The sequence below is a fragment of the Suncus etruscus genome, chromosome 17, assembly GCF_024139225.1.
Source record: "Suncus etruscus isolate mSunEtr1 chromosome 17, mSunEtr1.pri.cur, whole genome shotgun sequence".
Taxonomy (NCBI): Eukaryota; Metazoa; Chordata; class Mammalia; order Eulipotyphla; family Soricidae; genus Suncus; species Suncus etruscus.
In genome coordinates, this window is record NC_064864.1 from 51,127,924 (window position 1) to 51,153,920 (window position 25,997).

The 25,997-nt window shown below is 38.2% G+C and overlaps 1 protein-coding gene and 1 non-coding gene across 6 annotated transcripts in view; one reads left to right on the forward strand and one right to left on the reverse strand.

Annotated features, from left to right (window-relative positions):
* SORCS1 (sortilin related VPS10 domain containing receptor 1) overlaps positions 1 to 25,997 on the reverse strand; it is a 656,026-nt gene that overhangs the window by 305,196 nt on the left and 324,833 nt on the right. The gene's annotated exons all lie outside the window — the stretch shown is intronic.
* LOC125995331 (U6 spliceosomal RNA) lies at positions 15,040 to 15,146 on the forward strand. The gene has a single exon (XR_007490873.1). It is a non-coding gene; the product is annotated as a U6 spliceosomal RNA (small nuclear RNA).

Sequence of the window (25,997 nt, forward strand, 5' to 3'; positions counted from 1 at the left end):
CACACACACACACACACACAAAGGAGAGAGAGAAATCTAATACACCAGATTAGGAATGTAAAGAGAAAGATCACCACATATACTGCAGAGATTCAAAGAGTAATCGGAGACTACTTTGAGAAACTATGCCACAAAACATGAAAACCTGGAGGAAATGGATAAATTTTTGGACTCTTATAATCTTCCAAGGTTAAACTAGGATTATCATGCATATCTAAACAGACACATCACTACTTAAGAAATTAAAATGGTCATAAAGAATCTTCCCAAAAAAACAAAAGCCCAGCCCAGTTGGATTCAATAATAAATTTTTTCAAACCTTTTAGGAGGAACTTCTACCAATTCTCTGCAGGCTCTTTCATGAAATTGAAGAATCAGGAATAGTCCCAAACAGTTTTTTTTTGGGGGGGGCCCACACCCGTTTGATGCTCGGGGGTTACTCCTGGCTAAGCGCTCAGAAATTGCTCCTGGCTTGGGGGAACCATATGGGACACCGGGGGATCGAACCACGGTCCTTCCTTGGCTAGTGCTTGCAAGGCAGACACCTTACATCTGCGCCACCTCACCAGCCCCGTCAAAACAGTTTTTATGAAGCTAACATCACCTTGATACCAAAACCTGACAGAGATGCTGCAAAAAAGAAAACTACAAACAATATTCCTGATGAATACAGACGCAAAGATCCTCAACAAAATTTTGGCATACAGGATCCAATGTTTCATTAAGAAGGTCATACAGCATGGCCAAGTAGGTTTCATATAAAAGTCACCCACAGAATGGGAGAAGCTATTCACCCAATACCCATCAGATAAGGGGCTAATATCTAAGATATAAAAATGCTGACAGAATTTAACAAGAAAAAACATCTAATCCCATCAAAAAATGGGGAGAAGAAATGAACAGACAATTTCTCAAAGAAGTACAAATGGCCAAAAGGCACACAAATAATGATCCACATCACTAATCATCAGGGAGATGCAAATAAAAACAACTATGAGGTACCATCTCACACCACGAAGACTGGCACACATCACAAAGAACAAGAACAATCAGTGCTGGTGGGGATGTGGGGAGAAAGAAACTCTCATTCACTGCTGGTGGGAATGTGATATAGTCCAACCCTTATGAAAAACAATATGGAGATTCCTCAACAAACTGGAAATTGAGCTCCCATATAATCCAGATATACCACTCCTAGAGATATACCCTAGAAACACAAAAATCCAATATAAAAATCCCTTCCTCACACCTATATTCATCACAGCACTTTTTATCATAGCCAGACTCTGGAAACAACCAAGATGGCCTTCAACAGATGAATGGCTAAAGAAACAGTGGTACATATGATGCAGTGGAATATTATGCAGCTGTCAGGTGAGATGAAGTAATGAAATTTTCCTACCAGTGGATGAACATAGAATGCTGAGTGAAATTAGTCAGAGGGAAAGAGAGACACACAGTATAGTCTCACTCATCTATGGGTTTTAAGAAAAATTAAAGACATTGAAATTATGTCCAGAGTTGAGGGCCAGAAGAACTGGCTCAAGATATGAAAGTCACCACAAAAAATGGTGAGTTCAGTTAGATAAATAACTACACTACGAACTATCATAACAATGTCAATGAGTGAGGGATGTAGAACAGGCAAGGTATGGGGGAGAAAAGATATGGGGCACTGGTAATGGGAAGGTTGCACAGGTGAAGGGGGGTGTATTTGTTATAAATAAAACCCAACTACAGTTATGTTTGTAATCATGGTGTGTAAATAAATTATTTAAATAAAAATAATTAAAAAATTAAAAAACAACAATGTAAATACATATATAGCATGGAATATTATAAAACTTTTATTTAAAAAAGGTTATACAAATGATGAAATCTTGCAATTTGTTCCAATAAGGATAGTTCTTGAGTATAACATCCTATATAAAAAAGAACAGGTTCAAACAAAGATAATTTTTTTATGTGTGATATAAGAAAACATTGAAAAAGAATAAAAATGGTCCCAAAGCAAGAGAACCTTAGAGTTGTCTACAAAATTGAACTTACTATGGTGTGGGATAGAATGGGTATAATAGGCTGAACGTGATGGCACTTTTGTGGAGGGTGCTGCTTTGGAATACTGTATGCACAAAACCCTAACTTTAACAGTACTATAAATAACATTGCTAAAATAAAATATGTAAAATATAAAATAAAATAACATGGGAACATATGAATAACTGTAAGAACTATAATCTAAGTTAAAAGTTACTGTACTTTGCTTCCATAGTAATTGTGCCTGGATGCCAATGTAATAGATTATCCTGTTTTTTGTTTTTTTTTTTTTGGTCACACCTCCCAGCACTCAGGGATTACTCCTGGCTCTATGCTCAGAAATCGTCCCTGGCAGGCACAGGGGACCATGTGGGATGCTGGGATTCGAACCACCGTCCTTCTGCATGAATGGCAAATGCCTTACCTTCATGCTATCTCTCTGGCCCCTAGATTATTCTTTTTAAAACTAATAACATATTATAGGATTTCAAATTGGTAAAGAATTTATTATATTGCTATTTATGGAGGACATAGTATTTTACACAGAAAGTACGCTGTAAAAACTCCAAGAAACTATACACCTGCATGTCAAAATAACAAGGTACAAAATTATTGCACAGACATTGCTCACATTGTTTTATGTAAACAATGATATAAAAAAGAAATGTTAAAATAACTTCTCGTCTTGTTGCATCAAAAAAATTGCAAGTGTCTAGGAATCAATCTAACAAATGAGGTAAAAAAAAAGGTAAAATATGCATTTAGTGATAACTATAATACACCTCCCAAAAAAAAGATACAAAAAATCAAACTATTCCTTGATCATATATTGGAATATTTATCATGTTTAAATGACTACCTTTCCCAAAATAATTTACATATTTTATAAAATCCTCTCATAATATTTTTATGGGTACAGAAAAATACTCCTAAAATTTATATGGAACTATAAAACTCCCAGAATAGTCAAACCAATTCTGGAAAAAAAAAAACATTATAAATTTAGACTTTAGTCTTTATTTATTGAATATTTTTTTAATTTTAGTTTTTGGACCACATCTAGCAGTGCCCAGATCTTTCTCCTGGCTTTATACTCAGGGATCATTTCTGGCAAGTTCAATGGACCATATGAAGGTTAAGGAGCAAACTCACATTGGATGCATGCAAGAGAAATAACCTTTTCACTATACTATCACTCCAGCCCATAGACTTTAGTCTTCAATACAGAATTGGACTGGCCAAACCTCATTGTACTGAATCAAAGACAGATTTGCAGAACAGTAAATGAAATTTTAGTCCAGATGTAGATTCACAGATCTATGTATGATTAATTTAATATAAAGAGTCTAGGAAAATGAAATAGAGCAAAGAGATTTGGCAAAATTGTTTAGCCACATGCAAAACAATAAATCTTGATCCCTATGTCACAGAATGCATAAATGTCAATTCAGTGAATTGAATACCTTGATATAAAAACTGTATTTAGGAGCCATTTTGATAGCACAGTGGTAGGATATTTGCCTTGCACGTGTCTGACCCAAAAGAACCTCACTTCAATTCCCTGGCATTCCATATGGTCCCCTAAGCCAGGAGCAATTTCTGAGTGCATAGTCAGGAGTAACACCTGAGCGTCACTGGGTATAGTCCAAAAACAAACACAAAACCTATCTGTAAAACATTGAGAAAAACATAGATCTTTTTAAGATCTTCATTTCAGAGAAGTCTTCCATATTGCTAAAGAAAAAAACAGGAATTAACAGGAAATGACACAATATCAAAGTAAAAAGGTTTTGTGCTAAGAAAAAAATGAGGCCAATAGTTTTTTTTGAGGCCAATATTTTTAAAGACACCATAATCAAAAATATTTTCATGTCACATCAGACAAAGGGCTACTGTGAAAGCTATATGTAAAGATTTCTGAAAGCTGAACAGCAACAAAATAAACCCTATTGAAGAATTGGGAGAGAAGATGAAGTCATAAAGATGGCCTACAATACACAAAAAATAAAATGTTCATCAGCAGTGATTAACAGGTAATGCAAAACAAAATGACAATGAGACAGCATTTCACATCAGTAAGAATAATTTACTGTATTTGCCGGCATATAAGACTACTGGGCGTATAAGACGACCCCCTAATTTTGCAGTTAAAACATAGGTTTAGGTCTATATTCGCTGTATCAGATAGAACGTTGCTGTGCTGCAACTGTATGTACCACAGTGAGCCAATCACAACAAGCAAAAGTTCAAAGGTTATACTGTAATAGACATCCTCTCTCACTCTGGCCAATCTGAGCAGGCTTTTTATAGTGTAGATTCGTGTTCAGAACATTGTCTCATTTGCATGCATAAAAAGCCTGCTTGGATTGGATGAGTTAGAGAGGCAGACGGAGCAGCCTTGTAGTGATTGGTGCAGGATCGAGTTGGAAAATTCGTTTTGTGGCAATATTCAGACAATTTTTGTTTAGCGGCATATTGAAACATTTTTCGAGATATACTTGGCATATAAGACGACCCCCGATTTTCGGTTGACTTTTTTTGTTTCATAAGTCGTCTTATACACAGGAAATATGGTACATAAAAAAGACAATAACACTAAATGTGAGCAGTGATGTGGTAACAGAGAAACTCATTCATTCCAAAAGGATTGTTGCATGCATCAATTATGTTGTAAGCCATTCATAAACTTCTTAAAGCAATATGATTGTAACATTCTCTTTCTTTGGGGTTCACACTGGCACTCAGGGGTTAATCCTGTCTCCTCAGAATCACTCCTGGCAGACTTGAGGGACCATATGGGATGCTAGAAATCTAATCCTGGGAGGCTGCATGCAAAGCAAATGCCCTTCCACTGTGCTATTGCTCCAGCTGCAAAATTATGCAGTTTTTTTTTCATTGTGTTGTTGTTTTAATTTTGGGGCCACACCTAGCAGTGCTCAGGGATCACTTCTGGCTGTAAGCTTAGAAATTAGCCCTGTAGAAGGAAACCATACAGGATGATAGTGATTGAACCAGGGTTGGCTGTGTGCAAGGCAAATGCCTTACCTGCTGTGCTATTGCTCTAGCCTATTAATATAACTTTCATATAACCCAGTGATTCTGCTTCTGCTTGCCTCCAATAACATTAAATTTTAATCTGAAAAAATTTATGATATATATGATATATACACATACAGTGAGTAAATTACAGAAACAACCCAATGTTCAATAGCAGATAAATAGATAAAGAAATTGTGAAGGTAGACACTTGAGATACAAAGTATATTGGAGAAAAAAATGAAGCCTTACAGTATAGCTGCAATGTGGATGAAATTGGAGAATGCTATGTTGAGTGAAATTAGATAGTAAAAGATATATACCAGATATTCATACTCATATGGTGCAAAATACAGATAAATAAAAAGATTTAGAAAATCCCTCAATACACACACTGAGACATCAGTAAAATCTGGGGACAGAGAAGGATAAGAGAGATGTGAGTAGAAAAGGTACAGGGGCAATAATAAAGGTATCTTGAAATTCGAAGATTGATGTAGTAACTCTGTGATTGTAAAAAGGTAGCTTAAAAAGTATTATAGCCTATGTATGATACATCAAGCTATTATAAAATTTATCTAATAATAAATCATTGCCATTTAATAAAATAACCAATAACAAATAAAGTATACTTAAAACTCCTAACAGATGACAAAAATTTTTCTTGGAGACTTAAGAAGGTGACCTCAGCTCTTGAGAGAAAAGTTGGGAGCCAGAGCAGTGGTGCAAGCACACACTGACCTAGGACGAACCCCGGTTCAATCCCCTGGCCTCCCATATGGTTCCCCAAGGCAGGAGCGATTTCTGTGGGTGTGGCCCAAAAACAAAACAAAAAAATGTAAAAAAAAAAGTTAGACACAGATAATATTTACATGTAACTGAGAATATATGTAAAATCACACTATGTGCTGAATCTCCAGTCCCAGGTAAATGAGTCTGAATCAGTGTCGCTCATGAAATAATCCAAAACTTGCTGAGGGTGAAACACATATAATCTAACAGTCTTCTATCTTCTATCTTCCCCAAACTGCCTGTCAGAACTGGTTTTATTGAGTACAGAGATAATCCCCAGGTAAGGCAATAAGGACAAGGGCAGATAGACTGTCTTGAACCAAGTATTATATATAAGCCAATCTCCAACTTGTAAACAAATAGATACAAAGAAACCAGGGATGATCTTTCTATAGGGTAAAGTAAGGTGTAACCTAACAAATATAGTTAACTACACAAAGACACAATATTATTATGGTACAGCTCTCATGCAGGATTACTCCTTAATGACATGGTACATAACTTCTCTCAGGATCCAAGCAGAATAGGGAGTTATATTCATATTGCAGAACTTAGAGTTCTTAGTGAAATTCATATAAAGTGAAACTGAAATTCCAGAACTTCTTATCCAAAAAGGGCTGTTCTTCATTCAAGTAGAGCAGACAGAAAAATCATTCAGGGGGAATCAGTTTTAAGAAAAGTATGGGGAAAATGTACATATTTATCTAAGAAAAAAATGAAAGAATGGTTTTTATTGCTTCATCTTCCTTCTAGGAAGTCTAGAAATGTGGACAAAATGGTCAGCTTGCTAATGATCTGATGATATGATGTGATGTGAATGGTTACCAAGATCTCACTGCCTAGTAAGTAAGGATATGAGGTCAGATTATACCTACTCAGGCAAGTTCTAGCTGAATGATCATTTTTGTCCTGGTTTCCTTAAGTGCTGCAATTTATTTTAATCTGATAATATTTACTATTTACTTATGAGATGCACAACTATACCCACACTTGCTTCTCTAAGTCTTGCAATCATTGATGTGTTTCCTATCCACCCTCTGTACACTCCACTCTTGCCATCTACTCTACTAAGAATGTTATGGCCAGTGATTGCTCACCATTTCAGGGCACAGGTCATACTGTTCAAGATACAGCCACTTCTATGCTCTAGCACAGACACCCGGTAATGCTCAGGGGTTACTCCTGGCTATGCGCTCAGAAGTCGCTCCTGGCTTGGGGGACCATATGGGACACCGGGGGATCGAACCGCGGTCCGTCCAAGGCTAGCGCAGGCAAGGCAGGCACCTTACCTTTAGCGCCACCGCCCGGCCCTTTTTTAAATCTCTTAATAGCAATAAATCTATTTCTAGTATTTACCTTGATCCACTCTTTATTTTTGATTTTCCTTCTCCCTCCACTAGACTGTAATTTCTAAGAGATCAGGGAAAGCATTATTTTTTGTCTCATGATATCTTCCTAGATTGCAGAAGGTGGCTTGGATAGTGTTTTGTATTTGATTGGAAAAAGTGACAGACGTCTTGTTTTCTGTATGGCCCACTGGTTTCCTACGAAGTCAAGATTTAGAAACTCACATAGTTTAACAAGGACTACAGTAGTTCCAGTCAACAGATACAAGAGGTTCTGTGGTGCCAGGTGGGACTAGTACGGAGAGCACATTCAATGCTCCTCAGCTATTCAAACAAGCTATCTTTGCCTACAATTCACTTATTGACTACTCCAAGAGCTATAAGGGCAGTGAGATCATCTTGTTTTACAGCCCCAATTCCCAATTCCTATGAGAAAATTGGCACAACGCAAGTCCTTTCTCTATACAAAATGAAGGCATGAAGCCAAACGAACACATTCTTTGAACCAAGCCAGGCCACTTCTCCAAAGCGCTTTAGAAAGTATGTAAATCACCTGATCTCATCCTTTTCTGCTACCAGGCCCCCTGAAAGGAAGAGTGCCTCTTCTTAGACACAAGGGGTCAGAATGCCAATGTCACCAAACAAAGATTTTAGTAGCAGATGGAAACTCAAGGACAAGAGACATTGGGCATCACTCAAATCAATGTCTTTGCTGTCCAGGAAGCAGAATGCTCAGCTGTAAATCAAATAGCAGTGACTTCTGTGTTTTGTTTTTTTTCCTAAAATCATTAAGAGTGGCCACTTTCATTGCTATAGGCACATTCAGCAGCATAAAAATAGTTTCCAAAGCCAAAGATGCATTGGCTGCATGACAGACTCTTCTCCTTAATAAGTTAGGATGCATGAGGTTAAAGCAATGAGAATAATTTAGGGTTTGGAAAATGTTTGTGAGTGAGTCGACATTTAAATAACTTCATTATCATTCCATTGACAGACTTTGTTTCCAATCTGTCAGTGAAATTGATATTTTTCTATTACCGTGTTATAACAAACCTCTACACATTTTAAATACAGTCACCAGTTTCCATTAGTCTGTCCATTGTCAAGGAAATATCTCTAAATCCATTTTTCATAATACCTCGAGAATATAATAGGCAATCTACATCAAATGATGACGTGGAGCTGAAGAAACTCTCTCCTGCTTTCTAAAGATTGTGTCTTGAAATATGTTTGCCTGTCAACTACACATATAATTTAAATGTACTGCAGCTGAAACATAATGGTGCGATCTGAGCTGAGTAAGCCTCTTTCTGTTTCCTGGATGCCCTGGATGCCAAAGCTTTTCAGGTTAACTTGCAGGATAAAGGCAAAGGGAGTTAAAGGCAGAGTTTAGGAGGAAGCTCATCAATATTAAATAAAGATATGATCATGTTGCCATATGGCTCAGAACTTGTAACTTAATTTGGGGTTGGAAAGGCTAAATTCTGCAAATATAAGGGAGAGAAAGTTCGGTATTAAATAAGCTTCTTCCCTAACTTTGTAGATGTTCTGTGCCATTTTTTTTTTTTGCAACATTGTCACTGTAGCTTTTCAAATAATGATCCTTATGTTCCTAATCAGTTAAATCAACTGAAGCAAGAAACTCAGATGTTTTTATTTTTCTGTCCTTTTTATTGTTAAATTATCTTTATTTAAACACCGTGATTACAAATATGATTGTAGTTCTATGAATACAGTCATGTTTTTTACTACTATTGCATGTATATTCTTTTTTTGTTTTTGTTTTTAGGCCATACCCGATGACGCTCAGGGGTTTCTCCTGGCTATGCACATGGGATGGCAGGGGATCAAACCGCAGTCATTCCTAGGTTAGAGTGTGCAAGGCAGATGCCCTACCACTTGTGCCACCGCTCTGGCCCCTACATGCATATTGTTCTAAGGAAAATACAGTATACAAGACTTTTCATTTATTTTTACTGTCAGTAAAACTATGACTTTATAAATAAGGACATTTTAAAGAAAGAGGCTACCTTTATTGTGAAATATGTGTGAACTCATTTTCGTGTTTATGTGAAAGTAATCAAAATTAGCATGATTACCTGAATCTCTGTTTTTGTTTAAGATGAGCATATTAATTTAGAGTAACTTAAACTGAGATCACCTGTTTAGAAGTTAATACAGAAAAGAATATGGTCCTTAATGAGATTGTGTCTCTGAGTTCCTTCTTACACACACTCTCTCTTAATAGCTTGATACATGCACACACACACACAAACACAGACATACACACAGACACACACTATATCTCATATACACACATACTATATCTCATATTTACACTCTCCACCATCTCATAATTGTACTTTCCACTTCAGTTCTACTTCAATTCTGGGATAGACCTCTTTAAATTTTGCCAGGGCTATAAATGGCTGAGTAGTTCCAAATAAACTACATGCTCTTCCTCAGCTATGCAGCATTTCTCATATTCCCAATACTTTGTAAATGCAGTATCTACTGCTAAGCAAGTAGGCAGAGCAGAAAGTATCTATTACTGCTTTTCTTTCAAGGCTTCTCTCCACACTCAAATTTCCCAGGATGTTTCTTTTGCAAAAGCAGTCTGCTTTCAGACTTTCTTCTTTCTTCCACAGTATTTCAGCACCCTAAATATTTTGTTGAAATTGGTAATGTTTAGAGTTTTCTGTATTAAATACCACACTATGTAATCACGGATCTAGATCATATTTGTGCCATCATAATTTATTTATATAATTAAAAGGAAGATTAAAATATCTCTGAATTCATTGAACTTTCTTTTTCCCTCTGCTGAAAGACTGGTTTCTTTACATACAGACAATTTATTTGACCCTCTCCTGTATAGTATTTTGTAGTCTGCCATGTATTTTTTTATGAGCCTGAGTTTTTTTTTTTTTTATCTGATGGCCTTCTAGTAGACAAGTTGGATTTATACTTATATTGCATATCTCTCTTTTCCATTCTAGGATCTTTATATGATCCATAAGCTGTTGAAACAAGGTTCATTGCTTATTGAATTGAACATAATTGAGAGGTTTTCCTCTAGTACTACAGAATATGATTTAGGATAAAAATCACATTTTCAGGGGTCAGCGCAATAGCACAGTGGTAGGGTATTTGCCTTGCATGTGGCTCACCCAGAATGGACCTGGGTCCAATCCCCGGTGTCCAATATGGTCCCCCAGCCAGGATCAATTTCTGAGTGCATAGCCAGGAGTAACCTCTGAGCATGACCAGGTGTGGCCCAGGTGACAAAACAAACAAACGAAAATTACATTAGAGTTTTGGTATTTCTATTGGAGGCATTCAAGACATGCAGGCTTTTTAAACTTTATAAAATGTTCTGTCTTTTGATATTATCAATCATAATTATCAGATAATTTCTGAGCAAAAACATAGACCTTCCATTCTCATGTTGATATTACAACTTCACAGGCTGCATTACTACACCTTTATAACTATTTGACTGCAAAAATATAAATGATTATAACAAACATTTATTAAATGCTTAACATTTTATAAGAATTGTCTCTATAATATTGCAACTCCCTATAAGCTAAATGCTGGCATGATTCATATTTTATAGATGTGAATATTGGTTTTATTTTGGGCGGGTTGTTTTGTTTTGTTTTTTTTGGCCACACCCAGTGACACTCAGGAGTTACTCCTGGCTATGTGCTCAGAAATTGCTCCCGGCTTGGGGGACCATATGGAACGTAGGGGAATTGAACCGCGGTCATCCTAGGCTAGCATGTGCAAGACAGAATATTTACAGCTCTGCACCACTGCTCTGGCCCCAGGGGGGGTTAAGTTGTAACCAAATTTCTACAAACTATGGAATTACAATTAAACATGCTGAATTTATTAAAAACCCAGGCTATGATTTCAAAAAGCCAGAATGCTTAATATAGAGCTATGATGGTTCATCCATTTTTTATAAATGCAGATTTTTGAGGGAAATGGAATTTTTCAATACTACTTTCAGAACTGAGATTATCTGTTTCCTAAGAAGCAATTATTATGGTTTATAATTTTAAACAGTGACTTGCAGATGGCCAACCCAGGTTCAATCCCCTGCATCCCAAGTGGTCTCCTGAACCCTCAAAAAATTATGGTTGTGTATAGCCAGGAGTAACTCCTGAGAACTAAGTTCTTAAATATAGTTGTTTTTGGTGTTCAATATACCAATACCAATCACACTATCAATGTTATTTTCACTTTACCATGTACCCAACTTCTTACCCATAACAAGACTGCCCCACTGGCAGGCATAAAATAATTTACTTTATATTAATCTTTACAAAATAAATTTTTGTAATTTATTTGTATTTATTGAAAAACAAACCTTTAGTAAAAGAAAATTTGTGAAAATTCTTATATCTCACAATGGGGTCATTTAGTCATTATCAGCAGGTTTTGTTGCTAATTAAACTTCAGTAGTATTGCCTTTTTTTAATGTCAAGTAACTCTTTGCTACTTTACCATCTAATTTGGTGTATTCCTACTGGAGTATCAATTTTGGAAAATTGTGAGGTGTCATATGTTGCCATGTACTCCAGGAATTCTAGGATTTGTGGAGATGGACCTATGAGCTAACAGAGTAGCAGCTGTGGGATATGTTTGTGACTGCAAGTTTTTTCAGAATTATGAAAAGAAGCTGCTTGTCCTCACTCAGAGAAAACCAGTATATAGGAAATATATGGCATACCATAGTTTTTATTTGAATAGTTGTCTCTGCAGATGTCAGTGGAACATCAGTAAAGCTGGACTGTTAATATAGTGGCAATTTTGATATTTGGATGCAGATGCCTAGGCTTCGGCAGAGTGATGACTCCCCTCCCTCCTGACTAATGCTCTGAATTTTCAGCTGCAAGTTGAAATGTGTTTCTTCAGGTTTGGCCTACAACTCTTTAAAGAATAAAATGAATCTATGAAGTTAATTGATGAGCCGACATGACAGCAACTATGAGATATGTCCATGATTGTCGAGCTTCTAAAATAGGATTTAGGAGAGGCTGCTCACTCTTATTTCAAGCAGATCCAGAATTCTCAGCCCAAAAGTCAACTGGCATACCTGTTGGTTTGCTGGTTACATGGCTCTGCAGACATCAGTGGAAGAGCAATAAAGTTAGACATTTGGTCTGATAGTAATTATCTCTATTTAGCCTCTTTAAAGGTGAAATAATTGAACCAGGTCAGAAAATGTGATTTATTCTGCATGTAACTAAAATGTCTTAATCTGTCAATAGATTTGGAGAGAAGGTACTACCATTCCAAGGAGAACTAAATTATTATAAATGTTCTAGAATTAAATCTTGAAGATTCATTTTTTAAAGTTTTTAAGCACTCAAAGAGTTTAAGTATGAGTGCAACTATATATTAGACCTATATATAAATACTCTCTTTGAATAATATTTCTCCATTCAAATCACTGCAAAACTTAGTTTTCTTCTTTTAGTTTTATTCTTTAAATACTATCAAACTGACTCTGAGGACTTCAAGGGAAACTTCTCCTGTGCCTGTTTGTGTTTCTGAATACCTGAAGGTCTCCTCAGAAGCCTAGGGAGCGCACCCCCAAAAACTGCATTTTGAAGCTGCCCAGTGAGTAAACTCTGGCTGTGGGGGTCGCCGTCCAATAAGCTGAGCTCTCTGGCCTGCTGTGCCTTTGTTCACTCCGAGGACTCCAAGGGAAACTTCTCCTGTGCCTGTCTGTGTTTCTTGAATACCTGAAGGTTTCCTCAGAGGCCTAGGGAGCGCACCCCCAAAAAACTGTCAACTAGAGGCAGCAGATGAGCGGCTTTGCGGCCGCACACTCTTTCTAATCAATGAACCCCACCACAACACGCAGGAAAAACCACATTACAAGCGTGACAATGGGGAAACCTCACAGGCAAACACCATGCACAGAGAATGTAGACGAAAGCTTGGATGACCTAATAAATTCCAACCACCTGATTAACCTCTCAGATAAGGAACTGAAATAACAGATCTGAAAAACACTGTAGCTCAACTGAAAAACTCAATGGATGGTCTTGCCAGCAGGGTAATAGCAGCTGAGGAGAAAAACGGAGTACTGGAAGATGTGATGCATAAATACTCAACACAGAAGAAATTGGAAAAGAACCTTAGGACAAACGAACAGGCAATGGAAAAAGTACTCAAGGAATGTGAACAGATGAAAATAGAAGTCTTTGATAAACTCAAAAGAAACAACATAAGAATCATTGGAGTCCCAGAGACCCAGGTAGGAGATCTCTAGGAAGAATCAACTGTCAAAGACATCATCAAAGAGATACTCCCAGAGTTAAAGACTACATGCAATCAAATCCTGCATCCCCTTAAAAATACCCATGACATTCTTCAAAGAAGTGGATCAAACACTTATGAAGTTCATCTGGAACAATAAACACCCTCGAATAGCTAAAGCACTCCTAGGGAAAAGGAAAATGGGAGGCATTACTTTCCCCAATTTTAAACTGTACTAGAAAGCAATAGTTATCAAACCAGCATGGTATTGGAATAAAGACAGACCCTCAGATTGGTGGAATAGGCTTGAGTTCTCAGAGAACGTTCCCCAGACATACAATTACCTAATTTTTGACAAAGGAGCAAGAAATCCTAAGTGGAGCAGGGAAAAACTCTTCAACAAGAGGTGCTGGAAGAACTGGTTAGCCACTTGCAAAAAAGTGAACATAAACCCCCCGTTCACATCATGTACAAAGGTAAAATCCAAATAGTTTAAAGACCTTGATATCAAACCTGATACCATAAGGTATATGGAATAACACGTCGGTAAAACACTTCATGACATTGAGACTAAAGGCATCTTCAAGGATGTAACTGCACTTTCCAAACCAGTGGAAGCAGAGATCAACAGATGGGAATACATTAAGCTGAGAAGCTTCTGCACCTCAAAATAAATATTGCCCAGGATACAAGAGTCACCCACCGAGTGGAAGAAACTATTCACCCAACACCCATCAGATAAGGGGCTAATAACCAAACTATACAGGGAACTGACGAAATTTACAAGAAAAAAATTTAATCCCCTCAAAAAAATGGGGAGAAGTAATGAACAGACGCTTTGATAAAAAAGAAATACAAATGACTAAAAGGCACATGAAAAAATGCTCCTCATCACTAATCATCAGAGAGATGCAAATCAAAACAATGATGTAATACCATCTCACACCACAGAGATTGGCATACATAACAAAGAATGAGAACAATCAGTGCTGGTGGGGATGTGGAGAGAAAGGAACTCTTATCCACTGCTGGTGGGAATGCCATCTAGTCCAACCTCTATGGAAAACGTTATGGAGATTCCTCCAAAATCTGGAAATTGAACTCCCATTTGACCCAGCTATCCCATTCCTAGGGATATACCCTAAGAACACAAGAATACAATACAAAACACCATTCCTCTCACCTATATTTATTGCAGCACTATTCACAATAGCCAACCTCTGAAAACAACCAAGATGCCCTTCAACAGATGAATGGCTAAAGAAACTGTGGTACATATATACAATGGAATATTATGCAGCCGTCAGGAGAGATAAAGTCATGAAATTTTCCTTTACATGAATGTACATGGAATTTATCATGCTGAGTGAAATAAGTCAGAGGGAGAGAGAGACGCAGAACAGTCTCACTCATCTATGGGTTTTAAGAAAAATAAAAGTCATTTTTGCAACAATCCTCAGAGACAATGAGGGGAGGGCTGGAACTTCCAACTCACTTTATGAAGCTCACCACAAAGAGTGGTGAGTACAGTTATAGAAATAACTACATAGTGCTCGCTTCGGCAGCACATATACTATAATTGGAACGATACAGAGAAGATTAGCATGGCCCCTGCACAAGAATGACACGCAAATTCGTGAACTGTTCCATATTAAAAAAAAAAAAAGAAAAGAAATAACTACACAGAGAACTACCATAATTATGTGAATGAATGAGGGAACTGGAACACCTGTGTGGAGTACAGGTGGGGATGGGTGGAATGGAGGGAGATTTGGGACATTGGTGGTGGGAATGTTGCACTGGTGAAGGGGGTATTCTTTACATGAATGAAACCTAATCACAATCATATATGTAATCAAGATGTTTAAGTAAAGGAAAAAAAGAAAGGAAAAAAATACTATCAAACTATCACTTATGGTATCTATCACTTGTGGTAGAGTGAATTCAAACTTTTGAATCTAAAGATAAAGATATTGAGAATTGGATTTAAGTAAATCAAGATTACAATTAGTCAAGCATTATGCTGACAAGAAAATGAAATGAAACCAAGTTTTAATTCCAAGTAAGACATATCTCAGAATGATTGATTATCAATTATAAAAAATGCCTATGCATTTCAAACACCCATATGCACAGACCTTCATAAAATTCTTTGTAGGGCATAACCAGTTTCAAATTAATATTGTAGAAATTCATACTATATATTGAAGAGGATTTACTACATATTAAGAAATACATAACAAAATATTATTAGAAATTATGTAAAACTATTATTCAAAATCACAGGAAGGAGATTTGTTTATACATATTTTTCTGTTGTTCAGCCTTTCCTAGTAGTGCGTAGGAGCTACAGTGGCTCTATGCACAGGGGTTAACCCTAAAGGTGTTTGGGGGACTACCAAGTGCCAGGGATTCAGTCTGGTTCTTCTCCTTGCAAAGCATGTGCTCAAAGCACTCAACCTATTGAACCACCCTTCCAAACCCAGATGAAAATTCTGCTTAAATCTCGAACAGGATCATATCTGGAAAGGAATTAATTACAACAGTGATAATATTTGGTTATCAAAGTTGCTGTGCCTTTACCACACCAAAGTTCAGGTTTGTAGATAGATATATTGCTTCATAAAGCATATTCCAACATTCCCTCAGAGACTAGAAATAAAAGAAAAAGCCATAAAGGCCTTAGTCATTGATCATCATCATTATTCATCCCAGTTTACATGCAGTGCTATCTAATTAATCTACAGGCAATTATCATTTCACAAAATCAGGATGATGTGGTCAACTGCAGACAGTGATCTGACCTACACCATCATTCATCATTCTTCATCACACTTGCACTATCCACAGTACCCAGGCCACATTGCCCTCAGTTTTTACAATTTCATTTAAAGAAAACTAAGCCCCATCATTAAAAAATATTCAGCTCTATCCACAAGTTTACTGCAGCTTTCTACATCACAGGGTCTTCAAACTTTCGAATGAACATAGTCGAAATCATAAAATTTTATTTCTCATTCTTATCTTTTTGAAGAACTGAAGGTATGTGAATACTTGATGAATGAGAACTGTTAGTAACTGAACCTAGCATACACAGTGAGAGAGAGAGAGAGAGAGAGAGAGAGAGAGAGAGAGAGAGAGAGAGAGAGAGAGAGAGAGAGAGAGAGAGAGAAGTCAAATGTCTGCCCCAGGCAGTGAGAAGGGCAAGAGGGCAACTGGGGACATTATTAATGGGAAATAGCCACTGGAGAAAGAAGTATACAATGTATGACTGAAACTTTGTAACAACAGTGTTTACATAAAGTATTTAATTAATAACAAAAATACTTGTAACTAGACCAAAAATTTCAACAAAAATTCAAGACTTTTGTTTTTTTCATAAACAAATATAGTATAAAGACTTTGGCGATGATTGAGATACTTGGTAGGAAAAAAAAGTGAATCCATATAGTATAAGAGTTACTTAGAATTTATTTATTTAGCAGTTCTTTATGTTTTGTTTTTCATGTTATCTATATGGAATGCATAAAATCCTATATTTTTATACTAGCAATAGATAAAAAAAGTACATAAAATTGATCTTTTTCTGAAACTTAAATTTTAGCGGCAAGAAATAAATTGTAAACAGTGTTGTGACCATAAGCATTTTAAAGAAAAAGGAAAGAGTAAAAGAGGGTAAAAATAGCTTGGATGTACTTTTACTGAGGAGTCAAAGAAGCCCTCTCAGATAAGGAACGCTTAGGTATGGTAAGTAGTAAAAATGCAGCAGTTAACTCTGTAGAAGAGTGACAAGCGGAGAGAAATGTCAATGCAAAGACCTGAAGTCACATCCAAGCTCTGTGTTTGATTTATGAAAAGGAGTTGAGCCTGCTTGTTCTAAAAGGTATAAATAAGGACAAATGTGATAATAAGTTGGCCAGATGAAAAAGGGAAAACACCAAGACCACATGGATGCTTTTATCTATGCCAATTTTTTGTTAGAGAAAAGTATCATCTTATTTATGCTTAATGAGTGAACATTTTGAATTTTCATGTGAAAGTTTAGATTATTCTATTTGTAAAATGTGTATAAAAACATTGTCTTTTTTGAGGGGATTGGCACAACTAGCAGTGCTCAGGGCTTAATGCTGGCTCTGTGCTCAAGGATATTATTTATTAGATTATATGAGGTACCAGAGATTGAATTTGGTTGGCTGCATACACAGCAAATGTTCTACCTGTTCTATTATTGTTCAGGTCACCAAAAATTCTATTTTCCATAAAATTGATGGAATGTTAAGGTTTCTGATATGTGAGAAAGAATTGTAGTTATAGGTCAATTAAGAAAAATCTGCTTCTAAGAACAGGGTCAAGGGATATAACTGGAAGCTTAAGAAACCAACAATACATATATACATAGTTACATAGGAAATAACAGAATTAGTCTTAGAACTATTGGGCATAAATCTCAAAGAAAAAAAAACTAATGGAATCTGAGAAACAAAAATTTTTAAAACAGATTGTCCTTTTTATGTATTTCTAGATAATACTTAACAAAATATGTTTAAAATATTCTGGACTTCGAAGAGACTCGGCTGAGTCTCCCTCTTTGCCCGCCAGCAGGGCCCCAGCAAGAGACTCGGCTGAGTCTCCCTCTTTGCCCGGCAGCAGGACCCCAGCGAGAGACTCTGCTGAGTCTCCCTCTTTGCCCGGCAGCAGGGCCCCAGTGAGAGACTCGGCTGAGTCTCCCTCTTTGCCCGGCAGCAGGGCCCCAGCAAGAGACTCGGTTGAGTCTCCCTCTTTGCCCGCCAGCAGGGCCCCAGCAAGAGACTCGGCTGAGTCTCCCTCTTTGCCCGGCAGCAGGACCCCAGCGAGAGACTCGGGTGAGTCTCCCTCTTTGCCCGGCAGCAGGGCCCCAGCGAGAGACTCGGCTGAGTCTCCCTCTTTGCCCGGCAGCAGGGCCCCAGCGAGAGACTCGGCTGAGTCTCCCTCTTTGCCCGGCAGCAGGGCCCCAGTGAGAGATTCGAGTGAGTCTCTCTCTTTGCCCGGCGACAGGACCCCAGCACCGTTAAGAGAGACTCGGGGGAGTCTCTCTCTATGCCCGGCAACAGGACCTCTGCGCACCGCCAAGAGAGACTCGGGTGAGACCCTCCCCCCAGGTGGACACCTGGAAAGGAAAGTTGAGTGACCCGAATAGACCAGGGAGATAGGGCCAGCCATCTGGACCCTCAGGTGACCTAGAGCAGTCCACCCCCTTGGGCCCTGGAGCGGACCAGGGACTCCCCAAGGGTGAGGGCAGAGCCTTAAGGGCCGGTTTGAGGGAACCCCTTCAAGAGGCTTGGAGGGGGCGGAGCTCCACTGACTCCCAGGGAAAGGAGGGGGGATTGAGAACTAGGCTCAACAGCACCAGCAACCATTGTGGCCAGGAGAGGAACTGCACCGCTGACAGAAATAAGGAATAGAAAAGCAACAATACCTATTACAGGAAGACTGAACTCTGGGTAGCAAAGGGGAGGAGAAAGAGCTCGGTTCAACAAGCTCACCCAACAGCACCCTCTAGAAGCACCTTCAGGAAGGAGACCAAAGCAGGCCGAAATTAGAAATCACAGCACTCCAAAACACACCATTAAATACAAAGAATTATGCATAAATCAAGGAGATCCCTAATAACTGGAGACAACATGACAAATCCTATCAAGTTTCCAAGTCCACCAAAACGCACAGATCCATGGGAAGAAGACCTAAAAGCGATCATGAGGAAGGAAATTCAAGAATTGAAAGAAACCCTAACAACCGAGTATAAGGAAGCCATGGATGAACGAATCAGCCAAATTAAAGAAGAAATGTCAAAGAACATGAGAGATTCCATACAAAAAGAAGTGAAGGACCTAAAAGACAAAGTAACAAGCCTTATGAGCAGAAACACAGAGTTGGAGAAGCACATCGAAGAACTCGAAGGAAAACTACAATCAAAAAATGATCAAGAAACCAACAAAGAAATAAAAGACAAAGCACTGGAAGGAAAAATCCAATATCAAATGAACAAGGACAAAAGAAACAATCTAAGAATTGTGGGTATACCAGAAGGGGAGGAAATAGGGAAGGGGGAAGAACAGGTAGTTAGGGAGATAATAACTGAGAACTTCCCCACCATCTGGAAAGGCACTTCAGGACAAATCCAGGAAGTCAAGAGAGTCCCTAATAAAATAGACCCTAATAAGCCAACACCAAGACACATAATAATCCAAATGGCAAAAAAACAAAGAGAAAGAGGAACTCCTGAAAGCAATAAGGGAGAAAAAAACCTCAAGTACAAAGGAAAGGACATAAGAATCAAACCAGATCTCCCATTTGAAATAATTCAAGCAAGAAGACAGTGGAATGACATATTTGAACGACTGAATGAAAGAAATTTCCAACCTAGGGTCCAATACCCAACAAAACTTTCATTCATATGGGAGGGCAGACTAAAAACATTCTCAAATATGAACGAACATAAACTATTTGTGCAAACTAAGCCGATCCTAAGCGACCTACTCAGAGACGAATTACACAATCCAACCCCCGATTGTAACAACAACCACGCCACACAATACAACTGCACAACAGTCCACTCTATCAATAATTTCCCTAAATGTGAACGGACTAAACTCTCCAATTAAAAGACACATAGTAGAGAACTGGGTTAGGAAAAATAAACCGGACTTCTGCTGTATGCAAGAAACACACCTACAGTTACAGGATAAGCACAGGCTTAGAATAAAAGGATGGAAAGTAATTATTCAGGCCAATGGAAAACAAAAAAGAGCAGGGACAGCCATTCTTATATCAGACCAAATTGCATTCAACCTCAAGAAAGTGATCAGAGACAAAGAGGGTCACTACTTACTGATCAGGGGAACATTAGATCAAGAAACACTAACCCTGGTCAATATCTATGCACCTAATGTAGAGTCAGCAAAATATGTGAGGCAACTACTGGCAAATCTGGAGAAACACATGAAGGGAAATGTGATAATAGTAGGAGACCTCAATACTCCACTATCACCACTGGACAGATCCACCAAACAGAAAAATAGCAAAGAAATAAGAGCTCTGAATGAAAAACTAGAAGATTTAGGGCTAATAGACTTATATAGAGCCCTCCATCCCCAGAAAGCAGAATACACATTCTTCTCAAGCCCACATGGAACCTTCTCCAGAATAGACCATGTCTTAGGATACAAAGCCAACCTATATAAGACCACAAAGGTAAGGATCATTAGAAGTACCCTCTCAGATCACTATGCAACAGAGGTCAAAATTGAATTCAAGAAGAAGCAATGAAGAAAAACTAATACCTAGAGATTAAACAACATGCTGCTCAACAACAGCTGGATCAAAGAACAACTCAAGGAAGAAATAAAAAGATTCCTTGAGACAAATGACAATGAAGAGACAACATGTCAAAATTTATGGGACACAGCAAAAGCAGTAATTAGGGGGAAACTCATAGCAATACAGGCCTATGTCAAGAAACAGGAAAATAACAAAACCAACAGTTTAAAAGATCACCTCAAAGAATTGGAACAACAGCAACAGAGAAATCCAACCACAACCAGAAGGCAAGAAATAATAAAAACCAGAGCAGAAATAAACAACATCGAAACTAAGAAAACAATACAAAAAATCAATGAGACCAGGAGTTGGTTTTTCGAAAAAATAAAAAAGATAGACAAACCATTGGCAAAACTCACCAAAAAAAGAGGGAAAACACCCTAATCAGTAGGATCACAAATGAAAGGGGCGAGATTACAACAGAACCCCAAGAAATACAACATATCATGAGATCATATTATGAACAACTATACTCAACTAGGCTAGAGAACCCAGTAGAAATCGACAGATTCTTGGACAAACACCCTCTTCCAAGACTGGAAAAGGAAGATCTAGAAATCCTAAACAGACCAATCACCTCAGAGGAAATTGAAGATGTAATTAAAAAACTCCCTAAGAACAAAAGCCCAGGCCCAGATGGATTTACAGGTGAATTCTATCAAACATTTCAAGAAGACTTACTACCACTTTTCCATAGGCTATTCCAAACCATAGAAAAAACAGGAATCCTCCCCAACTTCTTTTATGAGGCTAATATCACACTCATTCCCAAAGAAGGCAAAGACACTACCAAAAAAGAAAACTACAGACCAATCTCACTAATGAATATAGATGCAAAGATACTCAACAAAATCTTAGCAAACCGAATCCAGCACTTCATCAAAAAGATCATACATCATGATCAAGTGGGATTCATCCCAGGAATGCAAGGTTGGTTCAACATACGCAAATCAATCAACATTATACACCACATCAACAACATGAAAGACAAAATCCACATGATCATATCAATCGATGCAGAGAAGGCGTTCGACAAAATCCAACATCCTTTCATGTTAAAGACACTCAGCAAAATAGGATTAGAAGGAACCTTCCTCAAGATAGTTACAGCTATATATGATAAGCCTACAGCCAACATTATACTCAATGGTGAGAAACTAGAAGCATTCCCACTAAGATCAGGAACTAGGCAAGGCTGTCCACTCTCCCCACTCTTATTCAATATAACCTTGGGGCCGGGTAGGTGGCGCTGGAGGTAAGGTGTCTGCCTTGCAATCGCTAGCCAAGGAAGGACCGCGGTTCGATCCCCCGGCATCCCATATGGTCCCCCAAGCCAGGGGCGATTTCTGAGCACATAGCCAGGAGTAACCCCTGAGCGTCAAATGGGTGTGGCCCAAAAACCCCAAAACCCCCCCCCCAAAAAAAAAAAACAATATAACCTTAGAAGTTCTAGCAATAGCAATTCGACAAGAGAAGGGAATCAAAGGAATTCAAATAGGGAAAGAGGAACACAAGCTATCTCTATTTGCCGATGATATGATGATATACATCGAAAACCCTAAAGAGTCCACAGTAAAACTCCTAGAAACAATTAACCAATACAGCAAAGTGGCTGGTTACAAAGTCAATACACAAAAGACAGTAGCGTTTCTATATACAAACAATGAAGTTGAGGAGAGAGAGATTAAAAATACAATTCCATTTAAGATAGTTTCAAAAAATATCAAGTATCTAGGAGTCAACCTTACAAGAGAAGTGAGAGACCTATACCAGGGAAACTTCAAAACACTTCAGAAAGAAATTGAAGACGATCTAAAGAAATGGAAGAACATCCCATGCTCATGGATAGGTAGAATTAACATAATCAAAATGACTATCCTACCCAAACTCCTATATAGATTTAATGCAATCCCTATCCAAATCCAGACACAATTATTTAAAGAATTAGAACAATCATTCACAAAATTCATCTGGAACCACAAAAGACCCAGGATAGCCAAACAAATACTGAAAAACAAGAAGCTGGGAGGCATCTCCTTACCTAACTTGAAACTATACTATAAAGCCATAGTAATCAAAACAGCATGGTACTGGAACAGAGACAGGACCTCAGACCAGTGGGTCAGAACAGAATTCCCAGACATAAACCCCCAGGTATATAGCCAACTAATATTTGATAAAAGAGGCAAGAATCTGAAATGGAACAAAGAAAGCCTATTCAACAAATGGTGTTGGTACAACTGGAAAACCACATGTACGAAAGTGAAAATCAACCCATACCTTACTCCATATACAAAAATCAACTCAAAATGGATCAAAGACCTTGAAATCAGACCCGAATCCATAAAGTTTATCGAGAATAAAATAGGCAGAACACTAGAAGACCTATATATCAAAAAGGTCTTTGAGAATGGAGCACCAATGGCAAGAACGTTAGCATCAAACATAAACAAATGGGACTACATCAAACTAAAAAGCTTCTGCATGGCAAAAGAAACCCTACTTAATGCAAGAAGACAGCTAACAGAATGGGAAAAAATCTTTTCACTCGACATATCAGATAAAGGGCTGATATCTAGAACATACAAAGCACTCAGAAAGCTGAACCCCCCAAAACCAAACAAAGCTATAAAAAAATGGGGAGAAGAAATGAATAGACACTTCTCTGAGGAAGACAGAAGGATGGCTAACAAACACATGAAAACATGCTCACCTTCACTCATCATCAGGGAGATCCAAATCAAGACAACAATGAGATACCACCTTACACCAGTGAGGATGGCTCACATCAAAAATAATGGAAACAACCTTTGCTGGCGGGGATGCGGTATGAAAGGAACTCTCCTCCACTGCTGGTGGGAATGCCCCCTAGTCCAACACCTATGGAGGAAAGTCTGGAGAGTGCTCAAAGAACTCAGAATTGAGCTGCCATTTGACCCAGCAATTGCTCTCCTAGGCATATACCCACAAGATGGAAGGACATTCATTCCAAAATACGTATGCACCCCACTATTTATCACAGCACTCAGTATAATAGCCAAATCTTGGAACCAACCTAGATGTCCAACAACGGATGAATGGATCATTAAGATGTGGTACATATACACAATGGAATACTACATGGCAGTTAGAAATGATACAATCACAGACTTTGCAGCAACGTGGATGGACCTAGATCATGTTATGTTAAACGAAGTAAGTCATAAGACAAAAGATAAACACAGAATGGTAGCACTATTCTGAAATACCTAGAACATACATTTTACACACAACTAATACCTAACAATCATATAACAGGGTTCAACAGGGTAGAAACTCCGAACACTGTAATAGTCAACATATACGTGGAAGCAGTGTCCAAAATACATGAAAAACGAACAACGCAAACTCTTGACAGCACATTATACCACAAAGAAAACAGAAACAGCAACATAGAGAGAACAGGTATGTAATCAGACTCTTACAACAAAGGCCCACAATAATCCCTTAGGGATCGTTAACAGGAACACAAGTATAGAACACCACGGGAATTCACGGACTGCAAGGGCAACATACCATAACACTACGTTTTAATCCCTTTACCTTAATATATTTTAAATAACCTCTCAGCTTTTCTGTTCACAGGCACCCTTAGATACAAAGGGCGGACAAACTAAGATGGCAACTCGGGATACCACACGAGATACCATACCTTGCCTGCACTACGAGATGGCCACGCGAAAACTCTTTAACATACACTTTATCTCTAGGTTAAACCTTCATTTAGGAATTGAAGCACGTGACCAGTCAGTCCACCAAAGCAGTACCTGCGACGTACAGACCTAAACTACAGGTTCTAGTCATCGAACACATTCAACCAAACCAGCATTCCCTTGCAATTCTCTTTGTTCTTCTCACTACTTTTTTTTTCTTCTTTTTTGCTCTTCTATTTTTCTCTTTACTTTTTTCCCTTTCTCTTCTCCCTTTCTTTCTTTGATATTTTCTCTTTTCTCTTCCTTCATACCCCTCCCATATACCTTCCCCTTTCTCCCCCCCCGGAAATCCAACTATCCCTGCACCCCTCAATCCCATCCAGGTCTCCCACCATATTAAAACTCTCCACCCTCAGCCCTTAATTTTTTAGGCATCAAGAGCGACCTCCCACCCAACGAACCAGTACCCAGCACCCAGGCGAGGGGACACCCAGCCAAACCCGCACCTCGTCTCCTGCAAGAAAAGACAGCCAACTCCCCTGTGGACTCATGCTGCGAGACCCTCCCTACCATCTCCCCCTAACGTGGACTGTTTCTTGAAACCGGACTTAGGTCCAATAGTATCCCCAATGCAAGAACTCTTTCCCTGCCGCAAAATTTTTACCAATCTGAAGAAGGTCAGGGAGTGTGATTGGAAGATGCCTACAAACCCACACACCACAAGAAAAATCCAAAAGACAACGGGAAAAACTGTACTTCCAACATAGGAATAAGACCTGTAATACACTACCTCTTTACCTGTTCTCCCCCAATTGTAAAGTAGTCTGTTGCACCACTTTGGTCCTTTAAAAACTTCGCTAACTCATTTTATCTTATTTTTTTTGTAATTTATTTAATTAATTAATTTTTTTAAATGTTTGTCCTACATATACATTTGTGGGCACATATACTTTTATTTCTTTTTTTTTATCATTTTTGGGTATGCAATCTATTTCTGTTACCCACTCTGTCCACCCCAAATACACCGACAATATAACGGAGCACCACTTCCCCATGCAAAGGCACACTAAATAAAGGGGAAATCTTACATACAAAAAAAGAGCTCTTATCTACTAGAGATAGAAACTCATAGTTGTTTATAATACAGGGATATCTCTTACCTTGAAAATATGTCATGTGGAATCAACTTAGACCTCAGGTGATTAGATACCATCCATCCAGCCTTGAACCCTGGATCCCAGACATAGAAACGGCACAGCTCTTCACAACAGCTGCAAGAAACAAACTCCATCTGGGACAGCCTTAATACTGCAGGGTCAACAACAAGGGCCAGCTCTAACATGATATCCCGACAATGAGGAAAATGTGAACAACTTGACCTTAGAGCAGTTTAGCCTACCTTACCAGCTAACGACAAGTCAAAACCAGAAGACGTGGCACCCTTTGGTAGGTCCAAAAA